This window comes from Corvus hawaiiensis, chromosome 3, assembly GCF_020740725.1.
Source record: "Corvus hawaiiensis isolate bCorHaw1 chromosome 3, bCorHaw1.pri.cur, whole genome shotgun sequence".
Lineage (NCBI taxonomy): Eukaryota > Metazoa > Chordata > Aves > Passeriformes > Corvidae > Corvus > Corvus hawaiiensis.
This window is the reverse complement of record NC_063215.1, coordinates 119349668-119372855: the sequence shown is the minus strand read 5'-3', so window position 1 is coordinate 119372855 and position 23188 is coordinate 119349668. Positions and strand designations below refer to the sequence as shown.

The 23188-nt window shown below is 41.8% G+C and overlaps 1 long non-coding RNA gene across 1 annotated transcript in view; it reads right to left on the bottom strand.

Moving 5' to 3' along the window:
• LOC125323647 overlaps positions 1-22709 on the bottom strand; it is a 70147-nt gene extending 47438 nt beyond the window's left edge. The window contains exons 1-2 of the long non-coding RNA XR_007202597.1: positions 22437-22709; positions 22248-22359 (exon numbers count right to left, since the gene is read on the bottom strand). This is a non-coding gene — a long non-coding RNA (uncharacterized LOC125323647). The remainder of the gene's footprint in view (positions 1-22247; positions 22360-22436) is intronic.
• Between the last annotated feature and the right edge of the window lie 479 nt (positions 22710-23188).

Below are 23188 nucleotides of genomic sequence, written 5' to 3'. Positions count from 1 at the left end.
TATCTAACCTCACCCAGCCCCGAGGCATGTCCTAACTAGAAAGGCATTGTAGGCTCAGAAGTCATAATTTATGAGCAGTGTTTCTCTTGGACATGTTGAAATAAATTCCACCCTGTAGTTCTGATTACACTGCATTTCCAGACAGGAGACAGAACACAAATACCCTTTGAAGCTGTAAAATTCCTGCTCCTGGTGTTTTACTCTTCATTTTGTTGAGATTGTGGTATCTCTATAACTACCATGACTATACACCATCTCTCTGATTTTCAAAAATGTTTCAGCCTTTGGAAAACGTCACCCTTAATTTAGGTGCAGTGTCAGAACTGGCTCCTCTTTGGGAAAACACAGCAGGCACACACACAGTTACCATCTTCCTCGAATTACCTTCAGAGGAAGTAGAATATAATCTTTTGAGAGAAGCCTTGTGATTGCAGCACCTAGATAATGTTACCTCTCTTCTTCATAAGTGGTGAAAAATCAATGAGCTTGACTAAATTAATTTACTTCAATCTCAGCTCCTGTCAATAGCAAACAAATTATTTGAGCTGGGGCTCTGTTCAGTGAGCTATAGATACAGTCAATAACTCATCAGTAAATGCTAGCTCCAAAGTGAAGCTTCTTAGGTGTCTAAATCACTGTCTCAAACTATGCATATTTTGTATGTCATGCAACCCGCATTTGGGTTGGTTTTCAGGATAGAACATCAACACACCTCCACTCCTGTCATTCCAGTTTTAACACAGGCTTCTCCCTAAGCACACCCAGGCCACGGCTAGCTGTCCAAAATCCAGGACTGCCTCCCCCTCTGACAAGTACCTTGTCATTAGAATATGAAGTTGAATTCCTGCATTCTTAGCCCAGCTCTCTCATCTGTCCCCTTTACAGCATGGTGGCAAGAAGTGATTGATTTATGGTGCCTTTAAACCACACTTCTGGAGATGCAAAGAAAGACAGAGCTTCTAGTCTCCCACTTCCTCAGCGTGTCCTTCAGGTCACTCCATCAAAGCAGACAATGCTGTTCCCTGCTTTAAGGGAGTGTAATCCAATTGCCCATAGCCAGGAAGACAAATGAGGCGTTAAGAAGCAATAGCTCTGGGCTGTAATTCTTCAACAACGCTGAGCCAAGCCGTAGGTAGGTACTTCTGCCTGGGAGAGGAGTAAGGCTTCATTCATGCTCTTTCTGATTTTCTTTCAGCTAATGAAAGAATGCTGGTATTTGCATGCTTTAGACACAATACATGACTTTGGATATCAGGCACATTTAAGAGTCTCATTGCTACCAAACCCAACTGCGCCAAGTCAGGAAACATTGGTGCTAACTTCTTGTTGTGACTGAGACACCCCTGGCTGAGCCAGTGGCACTGGCTGATGCAGAAGGAAATGGAGTGAAGATCCCCCAGGACCCGGCCTGGCTCTTGGACACAAGAACTCAGCCCACGGCTGGGGGCTCTGCTATCAGCAGCTCATGGGACAGAAACGCTGCCTCAGATTGCTCTGAGCAGCTTTTGGGAACAACAAACAGCAAAGGGGCAGGGGAAAATTCAAATGTTTACCTTGTCCTTCAGTAAACTGGCACAGAGCCATGGGAATCAATGAGACAGAGCTCATTTACAGCCCCACAGGCTCGGACCTACTGTTTGCTGAGTAATATATTTGCAAGCTTCTAAGATAGCACAAACTACAAGAATTCCTCTCCCTCCCAACAGCTGAGAGATAAATCTCTCCATGCACACATCAATTTACAACACAAATAACACCTTCCAACGGGATACATTTACGCTGCTGCTTGGCAAGGAACACCAGTGCATGCAATGGATGATCCACTGCCTGCGCTGGAGGAACCAGAGCTCAATTATATTGACTTTTGGGCAGTAATGATTTTGTCCAAGGTGTTTACGGTCAGTCACGTGCATAAGTGCCTCGCTGAACCCAGGTATCCATCATTTGTGTATCTCAGGCTCTCAGACCACCTGATCTTTCCCTGCCAACAAACCAACCCCTGCACAAACCACCTTGTGCCGTTTCCTTCTTATCAAAGTGGTAGAAAAAGAAATGGGTTTGTTGTCATTTAATCATTAGTAAGAAAGAGCTCTTTTCCCCCAATTCTCCACCAGGTTTAAAATTTTAGCAATGAGAAATTGCTTTAAAATACTGTGATGTCAAATGCAAGCCTAGTAACCCAGACAAAACACAGTCATCAAGTTATGAGGTTCGGCAAATTACATAGCTTTTTTTCAACTCCTTCTGTTCTAGCTGACAAGAGAGCACAATGGAGGGCAGAGGGAAAAGGAGGGGAAGGTGCATCCTTGTGTTTTCATTATCAGAAGAGAATGAAAGGACAGTTGTGGCACAGCACAGGCACACAGGGCAGGGTGAGGTCTGTCCATCTCTCCTTGCAGTTGTGGGATGTGGGAATTGCTACCAAAGCACTGAACGCTTCTGTTTTCATCCTAACACCAGAACAGAAATTACTGCTTCAACATTAGCCACATTCAAATGACATTAAATGTCACTGTCAGATGTTATTTTTCCCTTGCCAGAAATATGTCCAATTAACATAAAAATCAGACATTTAACATGCAGATGAATTAAATAATTAGCTAGCTAATGCAAATATCCTCTTGACACTATTAACCCTGCAGCAACTAGATCCTGGTTTGTACCACAAACTTCAGGCCCACACTCTTCCCCTTCAGTTTGGAACTCTCTGATAATTTATATGTAGAGGTGTTTATCACAAATATCTGGCCTGTTTTCCGAACACAAACTCTGCCATGATTTGTCTGAGAACCACCTCCTTTTCCTGGGGTCTGTAGTCACCACAGAAGCCATGACTGAGCATCTCCTGCAGCTCTACAACCTTATAAATCACACCTGCAAATTTGTGACCCCACTGGAATCAGAGAATTTGCAAAGAAGAAACCAAGAAATTCAGCTGGAAGTGAAAAAGGCAAGGGAGCTACAAGAATAAACTCTTCTTGCACATGAAAAATGGAAATTAGACCTTATTCCAAGAGCAGCTTTCTTTATCCTGCCAAGAGAAGCAGCTTCATTGCCGAGGCAAGAGGGGTCCCATCTCATTAAGAGCTGTCCTGGACACATCTGTAATTGGGAGTGTTCAGGCCTTGTTTGCTGTGAACAAACCCCAGTAGATACTGGCTCCAGAAACTGCTGTCATTTGAAAGGTCTGTGCTTGGGCTCCTGCTGCTGGCAGTCTCTCTCCTAACTAATTAAAGATGAAGAATGGTTTCTCTGTTGGTAATTCCTCTAAAAAAATGGGATATTTGGAAGTGTAGTCCTTGAAAGCATGCTGGCTTTATTCGTGGAGAAAAGATGACATTGGGCAGAGCCTGAAGCACTGTACAATGCTCATCCTTGCTCTAATTTCCTTAGAAAGATGCCACCTCAGAATTTTCAGTTACTTGGGGGCTTCAAAATGACTGAATGGTTTGTTTAAGAAAATACAAATGCGGCCACAGAAATTAGTACAGGATGAGGAATAAGCATTTAGAAATCATACTGATCTCCTAGGGGTCTGTTTTTATTGGGTTTTATCCTGTAGTGGAAAACCTGAATACTGTGCACTGAAGAGCATCTACCTTTTGGTAGAATCCTGCCTGGATACCTGTGCCAGTAATTATCACTGTCAGGCAGGATAAAGTGCTGTATTGGATTTGTCTGCATTTGCTGTTTTCCTCATTGAGGCTGCTTTGGCTGAAAATTCTCACACGGAGTTTCTGCCACAAGCACAATTAGCTGGAAAAATTTAGGCAAGAGGGAAGCAGCTGCTGCCAATGGAAATGCTCACTAAGTGTAAGATGCTTCCAAACCTCGCCCCAACTTCCCTCCAAAAATCAGCTTGAACTTTTCCCCTTACTCCTCTTAGAAAAATCTCGGGGATTGGGGCAGGGAGTGACAATGGGGGAAAACCCGGACTGGATTTTGCCTGGAAACCGGAATGGGGGAAAACCCGGACTAGATGAGTTCTACAAGTTTTGCACAGATAATCAATAGATATCTAGCATGCCATTCCTTTGAAAGCTTTATCCAGATTTTGGCTTTGATTTTCATTTCAATTTTCCAACAGAAGGGAAATTTTTTACCTTTGTGAGCCTGATCTTACTTTTACTAATGCCAACAGAAAGAAATTAATTTCCATGGGAGCAGTGTCTCAATTTTCATCAATAATGTCACCTCACATCACAAAGTCTTTAATTTGCTGTAAGAGCAGAGTCACAGGTATTTGCACTGAAGCCAATGAGAAACCTTCTCCCTTTTGTTTCAATGGATTTTCCAAGCCCAGACTCTCCCATTAGTTTTGAGATTCAAGGACTAGGAATTTCAAGAAAACCTTAAGATAACAATATGTTTAACGTAAGCCAATATAACCCACCCTTTATGTTTCTGTCTCCCTTTTCTTCTGCAAAAGGCCTTGATTCCAAGTCTAAACATTCCCAAAAATCCCACAACAACAAGCCGCTTTCATTACTCTCTCATGTGCTGCATGTCCCATTTCATAACGCCACAGGATTGTTACGGACATCCACACTTAGATTTTTACCAGCTCCAGATATGAAGGGGGTTTATGACTTTTGGGAGTTGAACTGTAAAATCCCAAACTGCTGATGACCTTTTTTAACATCCCACCTCTCCCCTCAAGGTTTAGGATGAAAGACACCCCTTCATTCGCAACATCCTTCCAAGAGCAGTGATGGAAATCAGCTCTCTGCTGTCTCAGAAACAGGAGGCCAAGTTCTCCTGCTAAAAAAGCATCTCCATGGAAACAAGTAGCTGCTCTACCCCTCCGGCCTAAGGCAAGCAGGACTAGGGAAAATTACAGTAGTTCTGCTGTTCCTCAATTAGGAATAAAATCAGCCACAGCTTCACAATATTATTACTCCCTGCACTGTTCTCGTGCCACAGACAGAAATTTCATCTCTGCTTTTGAGGAAGAGGCTGAAGAGACAGTAATGCCCTCACAGCCCCCCCATAAATTTTGAGATTTTGCTAGTTTGGTTTTTTTTTTCCTAATGGTTGCCAGCATGAGCTCAGCTGCTCCAGCCAGACTTCATGTTTGTTCCTGATGGTTCTGGCAGCTCAATGGCAGGCAAGGTCGAATATTAAACACAATTAGCTGCTCCACACAGAAATTAATCCCAGCTATCTCCCATTTAGTGGAAGCCCCTTGCAATTAAAAAGCACTTCTGAATGAAGTGACTTGCAGCCAGGAATAAAAATTTCCCTGATTGTTGGTATCGAGGGACAAATACTCATTCCAATCCAGAGCTATGTGGACAGAATGTTAACAGCAGGAATGTAAAAACAAGTCACAAAGCAAATCAAAGGAATTTTTACCACCACCACAAAACCCCCAAACAAACAAAACACCCAAACTCAATCAACACCAACCCAAACATGGCATTTCATTTTAGACCAAATGTTTGGAAAACAAAAGTCAAATACCATTTGGTATGGGGCAAGCAGGTCACTGCTAGGTAAGCACAGTCTCCTTCACTCCATGGAAAATTGCATTAAATTTTTCTGTGATTTAAGGAACATTTGAAGATATTTCTAGCTGGAGAAAATCAACTAACCAGCCCTCAAAAGCTTCAGGTTTCCATCTCAGCAGATCCTGGTATTGCATTGATGAAGTTTCTCCAGAAGAGCTGAAGGTTTGAGGGGATTTTTTGGAGGCTCCCTGCAACCCCCCTCAAACCCATATTTCTGGCTGTAAACCACACGCCACACAAGCACAGATTTACCTGTACCAGCATCTGACAAGATTTGGGGGCTAAATTATGGGTTTACTTTGTTCAGGCATCCGAGCTGAAGTTGTGGTGAGCTCTTGGCATGAGGTGTTTCTGTACCATTTCCAATACGTGGCTGATTGATCCCCCTATGCTCACATTCATTAACTGCAGCTGAATGATTTTTATGAAGAATACTTGTATGTTGCTCAATCTGCTTCCTGTTTAGAGGAAAACAGCCACCCTTAAAAAATTTTGTAATCAATTCTTTTTTTCAGAGGCATTGTGATAGCTGCTGTTAAAAAATAAAGCTCCTGCTCTACATGGCAAGGCAGAAGGGGAGAGAGATCATTTACAATGACATTTTGTAAGGAAAAAAGGCAATTAAAACTGGAAATGGGAGGTTAAAAAAAGTTTGATACCTCAGCAGCATATTTGATCAGACACCATATTTTTGTTTGTTTAACATCTAAGGCCAGGTACTGGTTTGCAGACATCTGTAGAGTCCTGGTGAAATAAATGCAGCTGAATGAAAGATACCAGCTGATGATAAAATCCATCACGTCTGGTGCACTCTGAGGGAATATTAAACTAGATAATGAGCAATATAGATCACTGTGATGGTGCTGCTGTAATCCAACAGCAGAGATCTTGTCCCTTCACATCCCTGAGCGCTGCTCGTGCTGGTGCTAAGCAGAGCTGTCACATCTCCCTGCCTGAGGTTTTTTAGTGTAGGGGGAAAAAGGAAATAAAAACCCAACCAAACCCAAACACCAAACCCCATTTTGATTTAAGGTTTAAACGTGCCAGCCTATCAGACAGGCCTGACAGGTGATTAAATGTCTTGCTGTTCTGACTGGAGGCACAGGGGAAATGCTTTTCTTTCAGGACCACGGTGTGTGTGCTGTATTGTGCAGGCCCTAGGGAAGCAGCTGAGAGAGGAAGGCATTACCCAGAAGGGAAAGGGCTTATTTGGTTATGAACCTGCATGTGCCGTATGAGAATAAAAGCAAGAAGCAGTACAGATTCAGGAGAAAATACAGCCTAGTATGGATTATAATGCATGACATATAACTCATAATAATAGAAATAAATGCAGGATAAAATACTTCAGGGCCTTGAAAAACTTTGCTCTGTGTAACTTTAGAAGGCAAGTGCGTGCATCTTGCTCACTGAGTGGCTTCTTTCCCACTCCACACCCACGAGGTGCATATACAGGATAGCACAGGCCCTTCCAGCAAAGCTCTAATTGCAGCTTCTGCCGGAGTGAGGGGTCCCCTTCAACGGGAGAGAGGGAAAGGCAAATCCTATGGCCCCAAGCTTGAAGGGGATTCATTACCACGCAAAATGGCTGAGGAAGCAAGTCTGCAAAATGGCTTTCACTCCCAATAGCAGCTCATTAGCAGCACAAACTGTCATGATAAAGAATTCAAACGCATTCAAGCCAACCAACCCTCTTTAATGTGCCAGGCATAGCTTCTTATGTTAAATAATATATTTTCTCCCACACAGCAGCAGAACATCTCACCTACTTTCAAGCTTTTATAAAAATCACAGTATTTGAGTAATTCCCATCCTATCAAAGAATGTTTTTAATATCAGCTGGAGGAAAGGGGTCACTCTCATTGCTGGCAGTTTCCACCACCAAAGTATATATAATTTGATTCTATGTAAATCATGCAGTGCAACTCTTCGGAGAATACAGATCTCCAAACAACATAAAACACTCAGCAGAGTCCACAATAACACTTGAGCACCATTTTGAAGTGAATTACTTGAAGCCATGTACCAACTGCTATCTCTAAACCCACTAGTTTACACGTGCTTGTACTTTGAACACAATCCTCAGATCAATACTACTCACTCAAATAATTGTTTTTAAGCTCTTAAACAAGAAATTCCCTCTACTGCAAAGTGTGCTACCAGCTAAATATGACAGAGAAGATGTTTCAAGATTCTAGCTGCTCTTATTTGATGGGGAATGGGACAAAAGTAAACACCAGAGGCAAACTAACAGCCCAACATGAAACACACTGAAATGCAGGAATATGATTTACAGCACAGAAAAACATTCTTAGCCCTCATTATGAAACATTTAACTCCTCTGGTTTGGAGATTTCAGGGATCTGACAGGAGATTTTTTTTTTATACAATACATGGAAGTCTGTGTTTGTACCACGTGTAATTGGAAAATGTTGGCAGGGTGCACTCTTGAAACCTGTTGGCTGCAGCCTCAGAGCCCAGGGTTGGAAAACAATCCATACAAAGAACTGGCAGTATCAGGTTTGCCCTGCAGGGTTACAAGAAGGTCTTTAGAGAGCCCAAGACTGTTTTTATTAACAATGGCACAGCTCTGTGCAAGGCTCAAGACATCTGCTTTGTTTTGGGGACATCTATTAAATCCCAAGGATAGCTCAAGCTGGCAGGACTCTCATTTATAAAGTACTCGCTCTGCATGCACAATTCCTGCTCCTGGGGTAAGAGATACTGCAGGTCCTGTCAGCAGCATGCTACAGTCTAGGAGCTAGGGATCCTCGAGGATCATAAAATGAATTGGCACACATGGAAAAACAAAGGCTGCGCCAGTCCACTGGAAAAGGGTAATGCCTGCTAGAAAATAAACCAGTCAAACAGCTGAAAATCGGAGCTAATGATTCTGTACTTGTCTTTCCCAACTGCCACTGCATTTGGATCAAGCAGCTTTTGCAGCCAGGCCACAGAAGCAGATATTCCCTGAAATTCCTGTAACAGCGGCCTTCTGCAGCTTTGATGCAAGAATTTCTCTTGTGATTTATTCCTTCCATCTGATAATAATTTCTGAGGGGAAGCAGAACTGCAGGCTTTCCATCACAGAAAGCCAACATGGCCGTAACAGCTTCAGAAAGAAAGATTATGCAGATCACTGTTTTGCAAGTCCATGTCTCAAGTCACTGGTGTGATTGATGCTGAAGGGCCTGGCCTCCTGCATCTCAGCGTATACCATGGGAACAGCAATTCCAGGGAGCAGAAAGGCTAATTCCGAGGATGCTGCCTTTTAATCACTGACTTGTTTTGGGCTGCAGGTAGAAGGCTTCAGTACAACCCTCTCATCGGCTGGGCACAATGCAGCTGCTCACAATTAACACAACTACACATGAGGCTGATGAAGATTTCTCTAACCTGGGAAAGAATGTTAGCCAAGGTCATTAGTTTGGATTTTAAATGAAAAAGAAAGAGAAAAGTACCAAAGAGGATAATAGCCCAGAATTAATTTGTGAGGAAGAGCCTGGAGATGGCCAAACTTCAGCTGCCAGACACAGTTAAAACAGAGCACCATCAACACCAGCTAAAAGCAGCACATTTTATCCTCTCTTCACACAGCATATTCCCAGATCAAGTGCCAGAGGCTCTGTAATTGCTAAGGTGGGTGCTCAAACCCAAGCCCTGCAGAGCTGCATTTTACATCGTGTGAAGCAATTTAAGCCCTCCAGCCTGGGGTGGGGGCAGCAGTGGAAATTAAGATGAGCCGAGAACCCAGTTTCCTTTTGGGAAATGCTGGGCATCACTTCCAGCAAAGTCAGGGGTACAGAAGCAAAGCCTCTTGTACACCTTAAACTCTTGTGTAAGAGATGAGCAACACCAGAGCAGATCCTGACCCAGCACAAATTTAAGGACTTCATTAACTCAGTCCCAGAAAGTCACTACTCATAACTGCACAAAAAGTTCTTTTTTTGAAGACAAAAAATATGTCTATATTATCATCTCCAAAGTCACAAATAACGTCTCCTATTTCTAAGTATATAATTGATGCCTGGGATTTATTGTGAAAAGTAAAGGCCACTATTGTAATGACTTCACTAAAAGTCATGAAATATTGTGGAAATGAAAAACTGCAGAGTCCTCTGGCACATTTGGCTCGGGAATGGGCAATATATTTGCAAGTAAAATCAGTTTAAGGTATTATATAATTGGATGAATAATCAAAAAATGCTCATTAAAGCATCAAAGGATGCTGATATAGCAAAATGCTCTCCTCTGACCTTCAGTGCTTTGCATTGTCCATTTTAACTGTTTCTTGCCGCCTGCCAAACAGAATAAATCCAGACTTTGGAATTACTCTTCAGCAACCCCCACTTTCAGCCATTTCCACCGTCCATTTAAAATGCTCTTTTATCCCTCTAAGAGGTGCCTATGCAGTGGTGGGTCCTTGTGAGCCCACCCTGGTTCACTGCTGTAAGAGGTCATCAAGAGAAAAATGAAACTATTTTCTCAACCTACTAGTAATCAATAGTTATATATGGGGCAATTAATCTTAAAAGATGGTTGTTCCTAATTTTTTTCCCAAAATATCATGAAACTACCACAGAAAGTTGGTCTCCATGGAACTGAATCTCTGTGGTCAGAGTTAAATGCATCTCTCAGACATGATTCTGTGAGATGACAAGCCAAATAAGCACATGTAACAGCTATTATTCTGTTAGCCATAATTTCAATCAGCAGGCATCAAACATCATTAGCTGTGATAGCTTTGGGATTTTGAGAGGGTTTTTTTAATGAAATACAGTCTTAATGGAATACTGCGAGGTGTATTTGTAATTATGTATCAGCTTGGCATTTGGCTTTCCCTCCAGGGAACACAAAAAGACAGTAGATGTGAAGAAAAATGACAAAAAAGAAGCTCTACAAAAACTCTCAACAGAAAGGAAGGGAGAGGAAAAAGCCAGAAGCACAGATTTTAAGCTACCAAAAGGTACTAGGAGTATATTTTAACATCTCTCTTTTTTTTTTTTGGTAGCTTATTTTTGTAAAACGGAAGTAGCTCAGATTTGCAAGTTCTGGAGCATAGGAAGAGGTTCAAGTGTTAATGATGAATAATACTGTGGTAAGAGATTGTTTTTTAATAAAGAAACCTCAATTTATTATTATAAAAACCCATTTTATAGGTTTAAAAACGTATATGGTACCTAGCCATGCACCTACCAATTTCCTTTTGTAGGATACTATTTTTGGTAGGTGTTTTTAAATGGGCTTTTAATACAAAACCCCATTAGCACTGGTTCTATACCAAAGCTTTAGCTGCTCCAACTTGGATGTCCACAAACCATTAAACACATGTTCTGTTCATTTAAACAACTTCACAAATACTATTATTAATTTTCCAACTAGTGAAATTATTTTCATATTAAAAATGAATGCAAACAGAAGCCAGTAATGGTCCATTTCATAAGCAAGACATACAGGGGAAGAAAATATTAACAAGCTCTTGCCTATTTTTACTTGCTATTTACATTCAAACATGATAAATGTTTAGGAATATTTAATACACATGGCAAAAATGCCACTAACACAATTCGAACCCTTCCTCCAAGGACCCATCCCCACCATCATTCCCAGCTGATCTCGTTAACTGCAGCTACCAGCACCAAGTACTTCTGCAGAGCAGAAGACACAAGCCATAAGGTAGATGCAAATGGTTCCTTTTTATTTTTTATAGCAAGATAAGCCACTGCAAATTGTGTTTATGGTTACTAGGCAGGAAAAGCCGCTTCAGACGAGACCAAAGAACAGTAAGAAGGGCTTTGTTTTGAGCCACAGTGTTTCCACCCTCACTCAATTAGGCACGAGGGACCTTTTCTCCCTCACATAGCAAACACCTCTTCCCCTCAGTCCTCCATTACCAACATTTGGGGGGAAAAAAGCCCCAAAAGCCCCAAACAAACAATTCCCCCTTACATAAAGGCCTTCTTTTTCAGGGGTATTGCACAAGAAAGCAAGTTTTTCATACACGTTGTTCCTAATTTAAATATTTTAACAGAAGAAACTTGATAGCAAAAGCAACAACAAAAAACCCCAAACACAACCCCCCACCAAACCCCAGTACTTTCAAATACCCAGACTATTAAATTAAACCTCATAAACCTCACAAAGCATGAACATACACAACCCTCAAGTTCACAAAACCCACAAACTTCTCCTGTCCGAATAACAGCTCCCTTTTCCCACCCAAACCAGGCCCCACACGAAGATGGCTCAGCCCTCAGGCCCTTACCTGGCTCCCGCCCTCACAGAGAAGCTGCCACCCTCAGCCATGTAGGATCCAGGGACAGGAATATCCCACAGCCATGAGGCATGCAGGGACAGGAATATCCCCCAAAGGGAGCAGGAGAACTGCCCAGTTTGGCTGCTGAAGGGGGAATGCAGCCTGGCCAGGGGAGCACGCCCAGCTGCAGGAGGTGATGCCTCAGGCTCCTGGGGCTCCCCCACAGCTGAGGGCAGTTACTTGACTGGATGTGCTGCAATCAGCCCCTTGATTTTGTTCACCTGTTCTTACCTTGCAGGTTTGTAAAGTCTTTGTATCACCTCCATAAATTGTGTTTAATCCAGAGTATGTAATTTGTTTCCTTTGACAATGAGGGAGATAATATTCTGTTTTCTATAGTGTGATCCTTGTACCAAATGTCAGAGAGTTGCTCACTTTACTCCCAGTTTCCACTTTGACTAAAACTAGCTCTAACAACCTACCCAGTGCTGCATCTTTTTGACACAACAGAGGTTTTTCAAGTGTTACTTGTCTTTCACATCAGTCCAGACAAAAGACTGACTGAGTTCAGCAAATGCAGGACAAACCCCCTTGTCTGTAGCTGAACCACAGGCTGATGAAGGGACCTGAAAAATCAGTGAGTCCTAAAGGGGAGATGCCCCAGAGGCCCCTCTGTCCTCTTGGCCATACACTCAGGGCTGATCAGACATTTAAATACTCCTGCAATGAATAAAAGGAAGCAAATGCCCATGTCTGAGAACTGTCATCGTGTAAGCTGACAGAAATGATTCAACAGAAATGGGGAAAAGACCAATGAAATGCTGTGAGGGCTTTTGTTTTCTTTGTACATATATCCCAGACGGACTGGGTAGGACTGCGGCCACATGAAACAACTAAGTGTAGGTCTATTAAATTCACACCCAGCCAATGCCACATGTGCCATGAGTTAGCCAGGTGTATGTATGTGTGAGGGCTGTGTGCACTGCATTTTACGTTATTTCTAGTAGAAAGCCACACAGAATAAAATCTGCAGGCTTTGGTGGTTTCTCGTGTTGCAAACCCCTTGTCCACATGGTTGTTTTCTTTTCATCCTTCAAGACAGGAGGCTCCTTCTGTGTACAGATAGTATTTCCCATCCTTACTTTGAAAATGCTTCACTGACGAGTCCCTAGACCTTGATCTACTCTCCTTAAGTCACTGAGAGGATTTTCAGCTCTTTGGTAGGGCTCAGAAGAATAAAGCTTCACTTTAAACTCTTCACTGAGCCACCTTGGACTGGTTTTCTCTGCCCTCACTCATGTGGAGTCTTGTGGTTGCTGCATTTTAAGTGATTTAGGGGAAAACCCACATGAAAACATTGCACAGTGAAAGCAAAAATGGTACAGGGTTCTGGAAATGTGATACCAAGTGTCATTACTGAAGGCTGTATTGCACCATTTTCAATTCTGTCTTGGGAAAAAGTCCACTCAGTGCCTTATCCGTAAAGGGGGATGGTCAGGGAACAGGAGAAGCTTCCCTGCAAAGGTTTGGATATATATATTGCCACAGAACAAAAGGAAAATGAAAAATAGGCCTTAAAAGCCAAGTATGTTAGAAAATCATTTTCCCGGGCCAGAATTTACTATGAATAGATCTTTTCAGACCTAAGCAGCGCTAAGAAAGTAAAGGCTTCTCTGAAGCCAGGTTTCAGCCAAAAAAAGGTGTTCCTTTATTTCTCCTTCTCTCAATAAGCTCCAACTCCTTTCTGTTGGTTCTGCCCCTTTCTTCCTACACTAAGTAAAAAAAAACCCAAAAAAACCCAGAAAGAGTGGAGCTGGACAAGTTTGATAGTTGGGCTCAATTCTTACATTTGTAAAGAGGTGTTTTTTTATCAGAATGGCATCCACAAACTGAGAAAACAAACTAGAAATCTAACAACAACAACAACAACAACCACCTCTGTGGTTTTATCTGACAGATTGAAAGAGGTGTGGAAACAGCCTGTCTCTCTAATATCTCTTTCCTATGTCAACTCATGCGGAAAAAAAATCTCCTTACACTAAATAAAGCTCATGGAATGTATTCTGAAGTCATCTCCCTATATGTAAAACAGATTTCTTTCTCACGTCATGCTGAAGTGATGTCAAAAATGGTTTTGACTTGAACCATGTTAGAGAGCTGAGGGCGGTTTCAGTGCTTGCTCTGCCACACTGGATTTACCTGGAATCAGACAGTCTTGATGGCACAATCTGAGAAAACCGCTTTTGTAGCCCTGATGGCAATGGGCTAGAAAATACACTCTAATAATAATAATAATAATAATAATAATAATAACAACAACAACAGAATGAAAATAGGTTAGTCCTTACCTAAAAGCCTAGGATCACTTTCTGCTAGGTAATCAAGGCTGAGCTGGAGAATTCTGCTCCAATTTCCAGCATTATTGACTGTGTGGGATGTGTCACTTCCCCAAACATCTGTCTGCACACGTTGTGTAACTTTTGTAACCTATCAATCACTGTGTTGTTTCTTGTTAACGGAGAGACCAATTTTTGTCAATATACTGCTAATCAATATATTACAGGAGTTGACTGCAGCTGCAACAATCCCAAACATTTATTAATCCCATCAGAAGCAAGGCTGAGTATAAAAGATGTAAACTCACCCAAAACACCCACAGGCTTGTAGATTTCATCCAGTTTAATTTTGTATGCACGGGCTTTACCACAGAACTAAGGATTTATACACCAGCTACTTGCTTTGAATGAATTACCAGCAAAAGTCCAATTCTGCTTAGAAAGCCAATGAAATTCACAGCCACGAAACCGATGCCGAGCTCTTAAACACTCCAAGTACTGCACTTGTTTATCAGGCTTTATTGGGAACTCTGCACCCAAGCCCAGGGCTCAGATAATTGGTAAGGGTCTATGATAGGATGTTAATTCACTTCAGCAGAGGAGAGGGATCTGTGAGGGCCCCTCGTTTTACAAATACAACTCCACAATACACATCAGCAGAATTCCTAAGGGCCACAGCTCTGGGGTGCCATGGGGCTGGATGCACTCTCCATGCTGCTTCCTCTTAGCTCTTTTTGATATTCTCTAGAGAGCTACTAAAGGAAAAAAATTGCATTTCAAACACTTCCTTGGACAACCCCAGAAGTCTCAGACAGATGTCTGTGAGCATGTCTGAGTGAAAGTCCACCTGCAGAGCTGTAAAGCACCACCTTTTAAAATTAAGGTGATTTTTCTCCATCCTTGGGGCTGCTTACCTAGACAGTGCTTTTAAAGACTGAGAATTCTGTCCCTGAAGAACTGTTCTTCCAGCTAAAAGTTGGAAATCCAGCCCTGGAGCAAAACATGGAATCTTAAGTGCAAAGATGCCTGAGTGCCTCCTGTCTTTCAGGGGATTCTCCCAGGCAATATGTTCACGTGGGATTTAGAGGCTTTAGTGCACAGCTCCTTGAACTTACAAGTACAGCCACAAAAATCACCCAAGACATTGCTTTTTGTGTCATCAGAGTGCTATTGTTCACTACACCAAATCATGGCAATGCTTTTGGTCTCATACAAACAGTGCATGGACACCACTCATTTCATAGAATCATTTAGAATAATTTAGGTTGAAAAAAGCCCTTAGGATAATCAAATCCAACCAGTGCTTCCATCCCGTGCTGGAATTCACTGGCAGGATTTGTTCATGTTAGCTGCCAATATTTCAGTCTGGAGACAGAACTAGTGGGTCATTCTAATGCCAGTCATTCACTGACAGAATGAAAATTATCTCTGCTAGGATTTGGGATTCATTCGGAATGCTTTGCCTACCTGTGTGATCAACAACCTTTTACACTGTTAACATGATGAAATGTTAGCTGGAAAGCAGTGGACCGGAATTAGCTTCTTACCATGTCTCTGGCTGAGAAACACAAGGTGACCTCACAATTTAAAACCTGACAAAATTTTAAATTCCCAACTGTTACTTAGCTTCCCGTCAATGCTTGCTCTGTCTCCTTCATCTTCCTTGATTAGGCATCGACTGTGATCAAATTATCTTTCCCTGGGAATGGAGAGAGCATCTGATACATTCTGGCTCTGAACTCCACTGGATTTCCCTGAAATACCATTCAATAGAGACAATTTCCTGCATATCTCTTTTTCATTGCAGTGTTTTCAACTGTACATCCTTATATATGCATAACTTTGTTCTTTTCATACAGGAATCTTTGCCAGGCTGCTGTGTTACCAACAGGAAAGGTGGCAAACCCTGCCAAACCTCTACAGAAAGGGTCAGTGTCCCTATGACTCAGAGATTTTGTTGGGAGAAATGGGATGAAACTGAGTTAAGGTAATTGGGCTGAGCATAGAGAAGAGGTGAAAGGGCTCCTCACATATGAGGCTCAACTCTGATTTTAATGCAAGCCACCAGAACTGTACCACCACTTTAAAAAAGTAACCTGTGTTTGGAATGATAAAAAGCCATTTAAAAGAGACTGGGTAGACTGAACAGGAAGAAATAGATTAATAGATCTCCATGTGAGCATAATTGATTTTGGGCATGTACTCCACAAACCCTTCACCAATGATTTATATTCATTTGGGGGGTATAACACCGAGTTCAATCAGGTCCTCAGAGAGACATCCATCAAATGCATCATCAGCAAAGAAAAGTGCGGCCTTCTCTTTCTATTTTATCTTTCCTTTGGCTTTCATATGACTTAAACAAAACAGGAGAACCTTTTTCTTCTAAAAATAAATAAATCACTGCTAGTTATTGAAGTAATTCTGGGACAAGTGACCCACCAGTATATACAACAATTGAATTTTCCCCTGAACCATGAATTTTCCCTTTCTCTGGGTGGCAACACACCAGTCAAGAAAGTTTGGAAAGACATGAGGAAAAGGCTGCAGTAAGAGGTTTCAACAAGGTTTGGTAAAGGTGGGGAAAAGGAATGTGTGCAAAACATCACAAAAAAGAACTAGAAGGGAATCATCAGGAAGCTGCAGCCAGGATTATAATTACTTTAAACATTCAAATATGACAAAAGAGGATGGAATAAAAACATAACAGTCAGGCATGAAACGTAAAAAGTAAATGTTACGCTATGTTCCAATCGCTGACTTTCTGATTTATCTACTTTTCCTGCACTTACTTAATTGTAAACTCTGAGGAGGAGCAATACAATTCTTTGAAATCACATTTAAGAAACGCATGGACAGCATTTGGTTTTGGGTGTGTAAGCTCACTGAAATGGGCACCTCATCTATCATATTCCACATATTATTTTTTGTGACATTTAAATAACATTGAACTCCATCAGGGCAGAAAGCAAATGGAAATTTTGGGAACATTTTCCCAACTACTTCCCTTGCTTTTCATAATTTTTGACTAATCAGGCCAGGGGGGTGCAGGGGATACACGTGATAAACACAGAGTTCAGACATTTGCAGGTCTGTAGCTTCCTCCTCATGATAATTCACAGACACATGGAAAAGCTGAGGTAGGAAGGCATCTTTGGTGATCCTACAGTCCAAGCACCTCTCAGAGCACAGTCAGAACAGGTTCCTTAGGACTGTGTCCAGCTGGACAAAGAAAAAGCCCAGCAACCAAAAAAACCCACAGCAATAAACAATTGGAATTCCCTGAAAATCAATTTATATCCACTGCCTCTTGCCCTGCTAAGATTTTGCATTCAAAGCAACACAGGGAAGCAAACAAAAAATTATTTCACTTTTTCTCTCAAGTTCAGAAACCCAGAGCTGAGCTCTGAAGTCACACTGCCAGCGCCTATGCTTAATCTACAAAAATAATGAAATGGGATCAGTTACAATGAAATACAATCCCCAAGTAATTGAGACAGATTCAGATTTAATTCATCTTTGCAAAGGAGTTGGAAAAGTTGATGGTGGAAAAGGTAATTTTTCTTTTATAAAACAGCTCCCAGCATGAGAAAGACTTTTTTCCTCTAAAAAAAAATGACCTAAGCTGAAAAGAAATATCCCTCAACAATGGGAAACCTGATCCTGCATGAAAATGTAAGCAGAATAGGAATTAAATTAGTAAAATATCTTCAGCTTTCAGAGGACTAAAAATTGGGAATCATTCTGTGGTACTCTCCTGGAAAGCCTAACAGCACTAGCGAAGGGCAAGGTTTTCCTGAAGTTCTGTTAAAGCATCCTAGACAAAATAACAGGGTTTAAGCAACTACTCCTGTGTTATCTCTTAGATCTGAGTGGGTAAAGTGCTTATTGCTGCTGGCTCAAATGTGTGTGGAATAACAAAACATGTCTGTGAGTGGTACTGAGCACGGGGAGATGGGAATTCCTGCTCCAGCCCCTGGCTGGGTTTCTGTCTGGTTCTGGGGCAGATCTCTTGGCAGCTGGTATCAATACTGCACTTCCCTGGATCGTATAGACACAAGGCATGGATTTTGGTGCCACTGGGGCACTGCTCCCCTACACGTTTGGGGGACCTAAAAGCAAAGGTCTGTTTAATCACTAAAATGAATTATTTTGCAAAAAAGCAGAAATCAGTCTGACTTTTAAGCCAGGAATACTCCTGTTTGTGATCATCCAAGGAGCTGGCAGCAGAAACCACGTGCTATGACATCAATGGCCAAATGTTTTGCTCTGAGATTATCCATGGAGAATAACTGCATTCAACCTTTAATCTGCAATTTTCTATGGACCAGTACATTTCAAACTGACAATTTCAAAAGGCCAAACACCACTGTCAAAACCTTCAAATAATTAAACTTAAAAACAATACAAATCAACTATTTCTCCAAGGCAGAACTGGTCACTGAACTGTCTTCTGTGTGTGCAGGGACCTCAGCTACACAATGCCCTGTTAGTATTCCACAAAGAAGTAGGATCATGTAGTTTTATTCACTATACAAAATCTTCTATTAAAAATTATGGTCCTTTTATGAATATTTAAAATCTCTAAGTGCATTTTTTACGTTCTCCATCACTGAATACCACAGTTCCCTTTGTGTTCAATGTGCTGATTTATTCCCACTGGTACCAATAACAGGTAATAGAAAAGACCCCACAGCATTATTAATTACCATAGGCATTAATTAGATGTTACACATGGGAACAAGACAGATGGCAAGACAAACAGGAGTCAGACAGACAGGTATGGCTGAGTACCTCACACTGTCCTGGAAAGATGGATGATGCCTCTCTAGGTGTGTGAGCTGATAGGGAATGACCTTCGTTGATGGAGAAGACACACGGTGGTAAGAAATATTAATGATGAGACAAGTACCAGAAACTTCAGGTATAGGAGAGATGTAAAAACAAAGGAACAAGCAAATGTTTCCTCAGCTCAACTGCGTCCAGTAATTGAAATAAATGGAACATCCCAGCTGAGGAAGGGAATGGCATCTGCACTGAGTGACAATGATCCCATGCTGAAGGATGGCTGGTGGCTCCCTACAGCTGCTGCTCGCTTTGCTTAATCATCTCCCAGCAGGAAGAGTGATAACATGCCAAAGGCGTCCATCCTTCTTTTTTCTCCCCTCTAATTGCTATTTTACTTTTCAAATAATTGACAGAGCTTAGTTATGCATTTTGTATTAGCCCAGAAGAGCTGTGGGAATGGGGAACACAACCCAAGCCCTTCCATCCCAGCTGCTGCAGGATCAAATGACGGACTCTCTGCTCCTCTCTCCTGGTCATCCCATTACCATGACCCCCCTCCCTGTCAGTGAAAAGAGAGAGAGAAGAAAGACAAAGGAAATATTTTGCTTGAACTCCTTGCAGCAAAATACATCTCCTAAACCCCGAGTTTTTAATGTCATATTCACACAGTATGGTAGATGAAATTCAAGTGAAGGGGTTGCCCCTTTCTAACAGGAAGGGATGTGTAGTAATGATATTCAGGTGCTGTGCAAGAGATCAGAACGAAGTGATCCTCAGTTTGTTTCCACGGGAGCCCTGTCCATGCTCTTTCCCACCCCAAATAAGCAGCATTAAGCCCACTGGGTTTGGTAAGGGTGTTTACAGGGTGTTTCTGAGCCTCCCCTCATCTGTTGCCCGACCCGCCACATGCAATCCTGCATTTAAAATGGGTACAAGAGGCTTGGGTCAGGCAGCAGAGAGCTCTGCAAGCTGCAAGAGCTCGGGATTTATTGGTTTTGTCCAGGGATCCACTGGCTGGGGAAAGTCCAGGGATAGCCCAGTGATAGCCCAGGGATACTGTGCCCAGCCTCAGCTCCCACTGCAGCTCTGCACCCACCAAGGGGCTGGGACAGGCTTTGGTGCGACAGCAGTTTTAGGGTTCTTGTCCTGGGACAAACAAATCTTGTGGTGGCCTCTGTTACCTCCCAGCTAAGGCTGACGAGAGCCTATCTGTCTGTCTGTCCCTTTGTGCTATGTGATAGCTGATGGAACTCAGAATAAATGCCCAATTCCTGCCCAGCTGGAGATGACAGCCAGCAGATCCTCGCCCCAGGGGGTTCTCTTATCCCTTTTTAGCATTTGCAGACAGAAAAGTGATCACAGCTTTTCCTTCAGCCCAGGGGGATTTCACCAAGCACATCTTTATGCCAAGTCTGGCATGTCGCTTCCGTGATTGTTTGGATGAGGCAGCATCAGATTTGTTAGAAACCCAAAGCAGAGTCCGTCTCCCACTTAGAGCACAGTTAACCCACATCTTTATCCCTACAAACATTGAGACGTGGCAGGGCCAACACATAATTAAACAGCCAGTTTAATTGGTGTTATCAGTAAACAAATGCTGTTGTTTCTCCATATCCTAAAAAAGATCAAGTTTTCCATGTTACATCCAATGATTTGTTTTCAAGGTTTTCTGTGCAATTGCTTTCCACTGGGCCAGAAAGCAGCTAATCAGCTGAAGGCTCTGCAGTGGGCAACTTGACAGACAGTTAATAGCTTTAAAAAAATTTTTTCTATGACCTGCCAAAGTTATTTAGGTTTTCTTCAAGGTTTGTAATACAGATCTATGTGCCAATTTATTTAAATTATTTTCCAGTATACCTTGAAAATCATGGAAAATCGAAATAAATGGATAAAGCATGGAGTGCAAGGATGTGTTGCTCCAGACTGTCTCCTTGGCTTCATCTTCACATAAGCACAGAAACAATAATAACAGTCAAATGTAAAGAAATTGGGAAAACATCAGCTTAAGCATATTAATCACTGTATTACTGAATAACGTTACTGTATTACTGAATAAATTACTGTATTACTGAATAACACGAAGAACAAACAATACATACGTAGCTCAGAGAGAAATCCAGATTTTTCATGAATCTTATAGAAAGATGTGATCATTATCAACTTCACAATATTTTAAGATGACTGTTTACATGTTAAGTCTTACAAAAATCTCACATTCATCTCTCTAATTTCATTCTCTGAGTTTTAAGGGAAAATCCCACCTCCCACCCAGCAAGGAAAGCTGAGGAAACTTCAGATGGAAATCTCCAGCGGATGTATTAGAGCTATAAAACTTAGCACGTGAATTGTGGCATGGACTCTTATACATTTAGTGCAGCAATCCTGGGATCTCTATGACAACAATCCCAACAGATGCTCTCTGAATGATGCTGCTGCACAAGGCACTTACTGTGCTTCTAATGGGAAAACCACTATGCTGATTCCCACAGATTATTTTTGGAATGAGAAATTGCTTGTTACGATATTTTACTAAGAATATGGAGAGGGGGTTGCACTGAAACATGTAAATGATCTAAAATTTGGGCTGAGTACAGACACAAAAGCAGGAGTTCAAGGTGATGTCAGTGCTCTCATGCTTCTTCCTTCTCTCCTACGGAAGATCATTAGGAATTGACTGGTTTGGGCCCAGAATAGCCCCAGGAAGCCTCAGCTGCAGTTCAAGCTGCATCATGGACCACAAGAGAATTAGAAAGGAGATCCCTTCACCTTCCACACTGGCTGGGCTGCTCACCAGCCATATCCCTATCTGCCCATTTATTTGTGCTTAGAGATCAGTGGAGAGCTGCTCCAGTTTTGTTTCATGAGACTGGAAGCAGTCAGAGGTCTGTCTGGTCCCTCTGCCAGGGCAGTGGCCACGTGCACTGCTAAGGACACGGGCAGAGTCCTTTAAATGTCTCATTCCACAAAACCCTATTTTCTTTCTTTTATTTTTTCTGACATAGGAACGGACTGAAAGCAGCCTCCCCTGTTTGCAGCAATGCCTGTTTCCATGGCACCCAGAGAAGCAGCTGATGGCCTTGTTATAACAAAATCTCTAATAAATTTCAACAGATTGCTGGGAATTGCTTTTTTTCCCCCCTAAACCCAGACAACTCTCCATTCCTGGAACCACCTCCTATATGGTCTGAAACTCTATGGTGAAGTTAAACTCTTCATAGTGATGATAGTTTTTTTAAACAAGAAATAAAATTTAACATGCATCCCTCAGAGAGAAAGAAAAAACCCAAACCTTATCAATGTTTCTTAGCTATCATGGACTTGACAGAGCTCTAAATACGTTTGTCTGATGAATCCTACCTGTGCAACATCTGTTCACAGCCACTGAAAAGCAACCATGGATGGCCTTAGAGACAGAACATCTTCCCCCTTGAACTGTGCTCCCAAAAAGCTGCTAAGCTGCTGTGCTGCCCTGTGAATTTTTGAAAAGAGATAATTGAACATGGGCATTTTACACTCAAATACACTTTTCATCACTCTGATATTCACCTCTGTAAAACCTCATGAATATGTAGCACTGTCTTTTACTTCTTTTTAATGTCTTCCATCCCAGGTTGAGTCAATTTTAGATTCATTTGGTTTCTAAGGTGTTGATCCTGAGGATCCTTTGATTTTGTGTACAATTATAACTGAACATTGAGGAGCATTTACAAAACTGGGAAAAGCAGTGGAAGAGAATTGTCTTTTCATAGTTTCAAAGGTAACTGGAAAAGTCCAGACATTATCCCTCATGCTTTGTTAATTATCCTGGTGACAGCCTGTGTTACACTGGTCAGGAAAGAAAATCAGGTTTCAAAACTGAGGACAAAACAAAAAGCAGTATTCAAATGACTGTATGGAAAGAAAAGTAGAGAAAGCAGTACTAACATTGCATTTGAGAATTCAGTATTAATGGAAGATTTTGTGCTAAATTCAGAGTATCTGTTTGCCAGAGGTGGCCTCAATGCTGAGCATTACCAGGTTCTTTTGTTAAAGGGAATCAGTGAATGTTTGACCTGAGTATTTCTCCACATCCTGTTCTCAGTTCAGTGCCTGTTACTGCACCTGCTCTGCTCTCTGCACCCCAGCACCTCACAGACGGTGACCCAAACTCAGTAAGGAACTGCTCAAAATATGTCTTTCCCCAAAGAACCTGTAATTCAGTTAATGAATAATAAAAATAATAGATCCTGCAGAACCATAGAACTGCATATTGTTAAACATGTGTCTTCTTGGCACACTGTGGAAAAACAACTGAAAAG